Source organism: Melitaea cinxia, chromosome 5 (genome assembly GCF_905220565.1).
Source record: "Melitaea cinxia chromosome 5, ilMelCinx1.1, whole genome shotgun sequence".
Lineage (NCBI taxonomy): Eukaryota > Metazoa > Arthropoda > Insecta > Lepidoptera > Nymphalidae > Melitaea > Melitaea cinxia.
This window is the reverse complement of record NC_059398.1, coordinates 4,898,467-4,908,647: the sequence shown is the minus strand read 5'-3', so window position 1 is coordinate 4,908,647 and position 10,181 is coordinate 4,898,467. Positions and strand designations below refer to the sequence as shown.

Genomic DNA, 10,181 nt, shown 5'->3' with positions numbered 1-10,181 from the left:
CCACGTCTGCAGCTATTGATAAAAGTTACATAAACCTATCCCATAAATATCTAAGGAATGATTCATGGAGAATGAAATAAATCAATTTATTGAGCTCACCGAACTGTAGGTAATTGCTTCGGAAAAACGCTTAAGTTCTTTGACGCTCGTCCGCAGCTAGAAATATCATTATAATCGTAGAATAGTCTTTATTTTATTCGTGTTAAGGCTTACTAATAAATTTCAGGTCGGCCACGCGTACCTGGAAATTTATATGACTCACTTACGACGAGCGCATTCTAAACTAATACCTGTTTGTTTAATATGTTCGCTAAATAGGTCACATTACGGGCACTTTTATACTCTAATGCTTACAGACGCAAATAGGACGCTATAGATCTCTAATACTATTAATTTTAGTAAGGACATTGTGTTTACATACGAAACGTGCTGATATTATAAAGAGGAGAGATTTGTTCATTTGCAGAGATTGAATCGCACTAAAAGTATAACTAAGATTATTAGTTGCAAGAAAATTTGTAAAACATTGAGGAAAATCTTTTCTTATTGTCCAAAACTACTTTATATATTTACACCTTTTTTGTTAGTTTCTTTTATTTTTGGTTAGTCTAATAACCACTCAACTGTTCAGTATAACAACATATTTAGCATGCTGCTGCGGCTGCCTCCATGTTGGTTGGCGTATCTTATGTTTGCTGAAATTAATTCGAAAAAAGTTGTCTTTTCATTAAGACGATTAAGAGAGAGCCCACGCTTCAATCACAGACTGCCCGATCCAATATAGGTTGATGTGCTTAGTAATAGGGCAAAACTGATTTTATTTATTTTAACGTTGTACTATGCTTTGAATAATTTATTAATTTTAACATATTGTTTTTTTTTATTATTATTATTTAATTAGCTATTTAAATTGATTGTTTGACATAGAAATTCCTTATTATTAATATTCAAACTATAATTAAATTAGTATGTATTATATGTATGTATTTTGATTTCGTTTTCTTATGTTGTGATTTTTTATAATGTTTATTCCTGGTTTTCATTTTTCTACACTAATTATTTTATATATTATTTTTTCCTTGTATGGACCTGTTCTGAAATAAACGTTTTATTATTAATATTATATTATCAAGGAAAGAATTTTTTTAACAAAACCGAAGTATGCTAGTAGCATTACAAAGCTGAAAAGTTTGTTTGTTTGTGTAAGCGCGCTAATCTCAAGAAATGCTGGTTCGAATTGAAAAGTTCTTTTTACGTTACATAGCCCATTTACAGAGGGATGCTATAAGCTATTATAGCTATATATTTTCATCAAAAACGTGGGTGAAACCGCGGGTCACAACTATCTACATATAAAATAACTAGCTGACCTGGCGAACTTCGTATCACCTTATTTTTTTCTGAAATATAATAATAACATAATATATCAAAATAAAATATATCCTACCTTGTAAGTTGGATCAAACTGCACACGGTGTGCAAATTTGACTAAAATCGGTTAAGTAGTTTAGGAGTCCATTGAGGACAAACATTGTGACACGAGATTTATATATATTAGATAATACAGTAAAGTAACATTAAAAATATTTTTTCTTTAATTTACCCTCCTGAAAATTCCAAATAAAAATAGATCTATCTAGAATCCAGATAGCCCAAATAAAAACAGAGAAAAATTGTATGAAAATTTTGGAATCCCTGCTTCAAACACAAAATACTTTACAAGAACTTCCCATAGAAATCATCGTTTTTTTAGTTGGAATTTTCACCAGAGTATATTTGTTCGGTGCTTTCAATCCCCGTGATCCTTAACATTCGTTGTCTATTGTTATAAAAATTTTGTGTTTAGAAATACCAACAAAGAACGGTTGTGGCGGTTTTTTTAATACAAAAAGGTAAATGAGTCCATTATATAAATATTGCCTCAAAATTCTGCATAGCGTTATAAAATTGTTAGTTGTTATTATTATTAGTTTAATTGCAGATGGCAAAATTTTGTGTGTTTCCTCCTTGAGGAAATTACGAAATTTAAAAGCTAATGTATTTGCTTTTACTTTTGACATTGGCATTAAACGGTAGATACTAGATTTGCGAATAATTATATTCGGTTACAGAAACGATAACTATGCGTTTGTTGCTTATATATAAAAATAAATGGTGAAATATCTCGAAGAATGTTTATAAAAAAGTGGTATCTTTACCATACATAAATTTACATTGTATATTTACTAATATTATATCATCACGATTCAGCTTGAAACACCCCACTGTTGGGCATAAGCCTCTTTCTCCATATTGGAAAAGGGTTGGAGCTTAATCCATCATTCTGCTCCACTGCAGATTAGTAGATATATAAGTATACTAGTGACCCGCTCCGGCTTCGCACGGGTATAAAATATAATTATAGCCTATGCCATTCACTGAAAAAATGATTATAATCGATCCAGTAGTTTTGATTTATTCATTACTGCCCGTGGCCCACACGCGTTAACTTAGAGTAAAAGCCGGCCGGAACCGCCGCAAACGTTTTCTGTAGACCTTTTCAATGTGTACAATACTTAGTACATTATTTTGATAAATCTCGTAGGGTTCAGCCTGCGTTTGCAATTTAAGCGAAAAAAAATAATAATTATTTACGACATAACATTAGAAAACTCAAAAATAACAGTATTTCTCCACTATTTAATGGATGTTATTATACATATAAACCTTCTTCTTGAATCAATCTATCTATTAAATAGAACCGCATCAAAATCCGTTGCGTAGTTTTAAAGATTTAAGCGTACATACATGTGCAGGGACAGAGAAAGCGACTTTGTTTTATACATTGTAGTGATGATTAACGATTACTATCAGGTATTTACGATAACAACCGGTACGGACAGCTTAACGAGCTCTCCGAGACACGTTGGGGAGACCCACAAGGAGAAACATCCAAACAGAAAAGAAATAATTGTACAAATACAAATATCCATCCCAAATGGGAATCGAACCCGCAAACCGTCGGCGTTTAGGTTCATGCATCATTACACCATCACCAGAGCCGTTGTCATATCATATTATTCAAATGTTAACAGTGTATAATTAAATATTACAGTTTCATATACTTGTCATTATGATAGATAAAGCTCTTAATGTAGTGTTAGAACAGGAGCCATCACAATTACAAAATGACACATAGACAAGTAGTAGAGTGTATGCTGATCGGTATCGCGCGGAGACAGCACCTACATGCGCGCAACCTGTCACCGACGGCCTTCTCTTGTAACCCACATATTGTTCAATATACATCTGTATCACTGAAAAATTTAATGTATTCAATTTCTCTGGCAGCGACGTGGTCAAATTTATTTTCATTTGTCATGCGTGGGCAGCCATGTTCTGATCTAGCAGGTGACTGACGTCGATTTTTATTGCAAGCTATATTCAATATATTTCCTATTGTTTTATTGACTTGTTCTGTAAATTTAATATTGATATAAAGTTTATTTTTACATTTATTTCTGTAGTATCACTCAAATTCGATAAACAGCTGGAGGCCAATCCTACGCGGATAGCGCTCGTATTTCTATCAATCTATAATAATCTTACCTACTGTATTTTCAGAACAGAGAACCCTGTACTGGATGATATTTGTGAAATACTTACGAGAGAGATACTAAGAATTTTATTTAAGTAATTGTGTATTTATTTATTGTAAATATAAATAGAATAAAATTGTCGTATGGCGATCGTTCCGGGCATATATTTTTAAATGTACCCTATCATGTCTATGTGACTTTATGTTATATGATTATTGGTAAAACGATTATAATGTACGAATAAAATATTATTTTATTCCTGTTTACATATATTATTATTTATTATTTTAGTATTTCTTAAAATATTGTATATGTTTTTTTTCGTTAAAAAATTTTGGCAACGCTGGACAACGGTCATTCAATTAAGGTGGTGAATGTGTAGAAACAATTCACCCCTAAAAAGAATATAAAACAATGATCATCTTATATGAAAAAAAGACGCAAAATATTGTAAAAATATGTTCTCATATGTCATGTCCAACTTTAAAATGAATTTTGAGAAGAAGTGACGTATTTTAGTATTAAGCGCCCCGGGGGGCCCAGTAAAATTTGCCGCCCCATAAAAATATAACAGGTTAATAAAAAATTTGATTTATTTTGGAATTTTCCGGCTGACTTCTCATAGGCGTCCTCGTCCGTATAATTTTTATATCTCAATGAAACTAAAGATTGTTAGTTTATAATAAATAATAAATTAATACAAAAAATAAACAATAAATTTAGGGAAAAGGTCTTTTCGTATTTTCTAGTAAAAAGTTGCAATGAAATATTTTCGATTGTAGCTGGTTTTAATACCATTAAAATGAGATATTTTCAAAATGAAATTAAAAAGTAAATAATTGTTTTTGCAGGCAAACGAAGAAAAACCGACTTCAATTATATCGATAAGTAATACAACGTAGGTAGACGAAAAAATTGTCAAGTAAATTTTACTTACTTTACGCATTATCAAAGATTACTCCAAAAGCTGTAATCAGATCTCGATGAAATTTAAATGTGACCACATGATAAATCAGCTTTTGATTAATTTGAAAATCATCAAAATCGGTACACCCAGTAAAAGTTATGCGGATTTTCGAGAGTTTCCCTCGATTTCTCTGGGATTCCATCATCAGATCCTAGTTTCCTTATCATGGTACCAAACTAGGGATATCTCCTTTCCAACAAAAAAAGAATTCAAAATCGGTTCATAAATGACGGAGTTATCCCCGAACATATATAGATAAAATATATATATATATATATATATATATATATATATATATATATATATATATACGGTCGAATTGAGTAACTTCCTCCTTTTTTGATGGCGGTTAAAAATAGTTTCCCGCCACTTTTAATTTGTTTTTCTGTCTGCCAAAATTGGTATATCCAACGAAAAAATTAGTTTAATTTTAAAATTTTACTTTAAAAAGGGAAAAATGCGACACGAGCTGCGAAAAAAAAATTGTGACGATTATTGACGGACCTAAAGCAGTGTCAGTAAGAGTAGCAAAAAATTGATTTAAGCGTTTTCAGTCAGGAAACGGGCAAAAATGTATGGGCCTCAACCAATACACATGGAACTGGTACCAAGGTGTTCCTAAAGTGCCCCCTATCTGACTAAAATCATTTGTTTTAGATAAATCAGTGGGAATATTAAAAAAAAAAAAAAACAATTTGTAACTATTAATTAACGTATATTTTTAATTTTACTCTTGTAAGTTATTTTAACATTATGGTTATATTACTTATTATTATTTATTTTAAACGGGTACCTAGTTATATATATGTAATATTAATTATGATGGATATAAATGATTTACATCTTACAATGCTCATAGTAGACAAATAAAAATAGTGAAGGCCTAAATAAGCTACTTAGTTAGAACTTATTTACTTAGAAGTTTTGCTCATATCACTCCTCCTCCTCCTTCTACAAAAAATCTACCCACTTACTTTTACATTAAAAAGAGGTGACTGTCCACCAGTGACACTTGATCGAACTGTCCTACCTCAGAATACTACAGTCAAATACCTAGGGATGCACCTTGCCAAGAGGCTTACCTGGAAGGACCACTAAAGGCCAAAAGAGATCAGGCAAACTTTAAGCTACAAAACCTGTACTGGCTAATTGGAAGACAGTCCTCACTCAGCTTAGAAAACAAACTGTTGATCTATAAATGTATTATACACAGATACTTGGAAATACCCACAATCAAGGAGGAGATTGATATTTCCTGTAAAGCGTACAAATATAAATTATTATTATGTAATGTGATGGTTATTATTATGTAACCATCTTTATGTGCATGCGCCGCCCGCTGCTGTGCACGAATGAATAGATGAATGAGTAGTAATTTTGCAATTACTTACAGAAAGGAAAAGACCTAGCGCACAAATCACTCACTAGGCTGGCTGCCACACAGGAGTTTCTTGCAGCGGTAATTAAAGGAATTAATTCTTCTATTAATTATTTCTTCTTAACTCCTACTGATGAAGGTGAAGTAAAAGTCTTATATGTGATCTTAAACCTCATAGTTCTCCTGGAATCGACGGGTGTCCACCAATCCTCATAAAATATATTAAGAATTCCATAGTTAAACCTCTAACGCATGTATTCAATTTAAGTCTATCATCCGGTACTTTTCCAACAATCTGGAAAACAGCTTTGGTGACACCCATTCATAAAAATGGTAACAAAAGCAACCCGTGTAACTATCAACCTATTTCTTTGCTCCCAGTTTTTTCAAAATTGCTGGAGAGGTTGGTTTACAGGAGACTAACTTCTTACCTTGAAAGTAATAACATAATCCCGGATAGACAATACGGCTTTCGGCGTGGGCGATCCACAGAGGATGCAGTAACATTAGTGTCAAATATAGTGTCGACTGCGTTGGACCAAAATAAGTGCTGTCTCGGCGTGATTATTGACCTGGCCAAGGCATTCGACACTATTTCGATACCCATTCTAGTTAAAAAACTAGAGGGCCTGGGAATAAGAGGATTGGCATTGGAGTGGTTTAACAGCTACTTGTCAACGCGGTATCAACGAGTGCGAGTGGGTGCGGATTTTAGCGGTGAATTACCAGTTGGATTCGGCGTGCCACAGGGAAGCATTCTTGGATCTATTCTGTTCCTTGTGTATATTAGCGACATGATTGAAGGCGTGTCGGGATTAAAAGACATCATTTGTTACGCCGATGATACAGCAATATTCTTTCAAGGTACTACATGGGAGGAAACCTACAAAGCAGCAGAACAAGGAATGTCACGTGTTGCTGATTGGCTTTTAAGAAACTTGCTGACGTTAAATATTAATAAAACTAAGCACATAGCCTTCCACAAAACGCGCATTTCACAACTTTCCGCAACGGCATGTTTAAAATTACATACCTGCAGCCTAATATCCTCATACTGTGATTGTCATCCCATAGCCCGCACAACCAGTATAAAATATTTGGGTATCATAATAGACGAAAACCTATCCTACAAAAACCACATAACAATACAATACAATACAAATACTCTTTATTGTACACTATCAGAGAAAAAAAAATTACACCTGAGAAGAAAATATAGACATGTACAAAAGGTGGTCTTATCCAGACAACCTCAAGCATGAAAAGGACATGACAAAAGAATTAGACGGCATGGAGGTGTACATACATAATATATACATATAATACGTAAATATACATACATATACACATTACACACTCATACACACACACACACATTATATATATATATATATATATATATATATATATATATATATATATACATATATATATCAAATATATATAAACATAATATATAAAAAATATGAAAATACGAATATACATACGACAGAAGAGAGGAAGGACTGGCTAAAATCATTGTCAGTAATATATATTTGTAGTAAATTAATTTATAAACTTATAATGTGACTCATAAGTTTAAATAGTGTTTCTTTAAGTAAATTTTAAAAGTGTCTAGTGATTGTGCCCGCCTTATATTTACGGGTAAAGCATTCCACAACCGAACAGCTTGTACCGCAAAAGAGTTAGTAAAAAGAAGAAACATGAGAAGGAATTTTAAGAATAAGATTATTTATCCGATCGAAGAGACGGGTCGTGACAGTTTGATAGTAGTTCAAAGCGCTCTTTTAAATAGGAAGGCGTCTTTGGATTAAACAGTACGCAGGAGAGAAGTGAAATAATGTGAGTATTCCGGCGAAGTCGAATTGGGAGCCACCCGAGCTTTTTGCGAAACTCAGAAAGGTTTTGAATACGCTCGAGTTTATTTAATTGATCTTCCCTGAGGTCGAGGTAACAGGTGTCGGCATAGTCGAAAATAGGAAGAAGGATGGATTGTGCCAACGCAATCTTGGTGGTAATTTTCAAAAGATTTCGTAACCTAATGGAACTAATAGCAGTAAACATTTTACGACTAATTACCATAATCTGTGAATTCCAGGTCAAATTTTGGTCAAAAATAATACCTAGATTTTTTACTTCTGAACTATAAGGAATAACATTGTTGTTAAATATAACTAATGGCAAAAGAGAGTGATCCAAACGACGAATCAAATGGTGGCTGCCAATAATAATAGCTTGACTTTTCACAGGATTTATTTTTAGACCAAATGAGTTACTCCAATTAACAATTTCACTTAAGTCGGAGTTAATTGAGTTAAGTGTATGGTGGATATCGTCTTACTTAGAATGCGCATAAATCTGTAGATCGTCTGCATACAAGTGGTAGAGAGAAGAAATACGGGAAGTTACATTATTAATAAAAGCTGAAAATAGCAGAGGCAATAGAACGCCTCCTTGAGGTACACCGGCATTGACGGTCAGCCAATCAGAATATGAGTCCTGAATTCGAACCCGCTGACGGCGACCGTATAAATAGCTATAAATCCAGCCAATTACCGATGAAGATAAGTTAAGGGAATTAAGAACCGCCAGCAGAATGTCAAAGTCTACCGTGTTGAAAGCATTACTAAAGTATAGTAACGTCAAAACCGTGAGTTTCCGGCCGTCCATAGCCTGTCTGATGTCATCAGTAATCTTGACCAAAGCAGTAGTCGTACTATGACCCGCTCTGAAGCCGGATTGAAAACGATTTAGAAGGTTGTTTGAACAAAAGAAACACTCAAATTTATGGTATAAAATTCGTTCAAAAACTTTAGAGAGGAACGGGACAATGGAAATAGGACGGTAATCACTGTATGAAGAGTGATTTCTTTTTTTGGAAGTGGGTTAAATTTGGGCATCTTTCCATGGGGAAGGAAAAGTCATAGTCGCAACTGAGTTATTAAAAATGGGTGTTAAGACAGGAGTGACATAATCAATAACAGGGATAATCATTTTCCGGCTAATGCTATCAGAACCAACAGCATCAGACTTTATGGCTAAAATATTCCTCTTAACATCATCCTCAGTTAATTGGCTAAAAGAAAATGGGGAAAATGTGGAAATTACATTGGCAGAAAGAAGAGAAACGGTATTGGACTTGATTGCATTATCAATAGCATCTGAAGAGGAGAAGTGATTATTTAGTAAATTTAGGTCAATATTATTTGAATATGCATTTTGATTGTGTACTTTGCCGACTCCAAGTGTTTTTAAAAATTTCCAAATTCTAGAGGTGTTGCAGTCTTCTGTTACAGATGTGAAAATATGCCGTCGATGAGTATCTCTACACAGTTTGTTGCAGCAATTCCGGATTATTTTGTAACGGATTTATTTTCAACTGTTGGATTTGACATATATTTTGCTTTTGCTAAGTTTTTACTCACTTGTAATGTTTTGATTTCTGTAGTAATCCAGGGTGCAGGGAGATGTTTAATGCGAATCCGTCGAATTGGAGCATGAACGTCGTACAGCTGAGTGAGTAAGGAATTGAAGATATCGATTTGCTCATTAACCGACCTACCATCCACAGCTCCCAACCAGTCAATTTTACCAGCATCTTCCCGTAAGTGTTCCAGATTCATTCCACCAAATTGCGCTGCAGAAGTATTATCTTAGAAGTATTATGCAGAAGTATATTCTTTTTTGGCTTAGGGGGTTTGATTTTATATGAGAGGAAAAGAAGATCATGATAGGAGAAAGCAAGTGCAGGACATTGACTATGTTTCACAACATGATCAATAGATGAAACAATAATTAAATCTAGCAAGGAGGGAGCGCAATTTGGAAAGCAGTGTGTTGCAGTAAGAGGAAGAATATTTAAATTTGATCCATTAATAGCTGAAGTCAAACGCAATGTTCGAGCATCTTTTTTCAGCAGGCACGTATTGAAGTCACCCATTATCACAGTATGGCTGTATGTAGGAGAAAATTTGTCCAACAAATTTTCAAAGGATTGAAAGTAGTCAACGGTTTTTGAAGGACTATAGTACACGCCTAAAAGGAATTTTGTGCAAGAGAGGGTAACCTCAACGAAAAGGTGCTCTGGGTCACCGTCATTACGATTTAGAGAAAAGCTTATAATAGAGAAAGAATATGAGATCTGAGGTAGATGGCGACACCACCGCCTGGCCGCCTAGTACGATCGTTCCGAATTAAGTGGTACCCCGGGAGAGAGTAGGAGATTGAGGGTAAGCAAGGTTTAAGCCATGTCTCTGAT

At 33.9% G+C, this 10,181-nt stretch overlaps 1 long non-coding RNA gene across 1 annotated transcript; it reads left to right on the top strand.

The window, feature by feature from the left end:
* Window positions 1-3,078: 3,078 nt before the first annotated feature.
* On the top strand, window positions 3,079-3,824 carry LOC123653981. Its single transcript, XR_006743169.1, has 2 exons — window positions 3,079-3,390; window positions 3,604-3,824. It is a non-coding gene; the product is annotated as an uncharacterized LOC123653981 (long non-coding RNA).
* The last annotated feature ends 6,357 nt before the right edge of the window (window positions 3,825-10,181 follow it).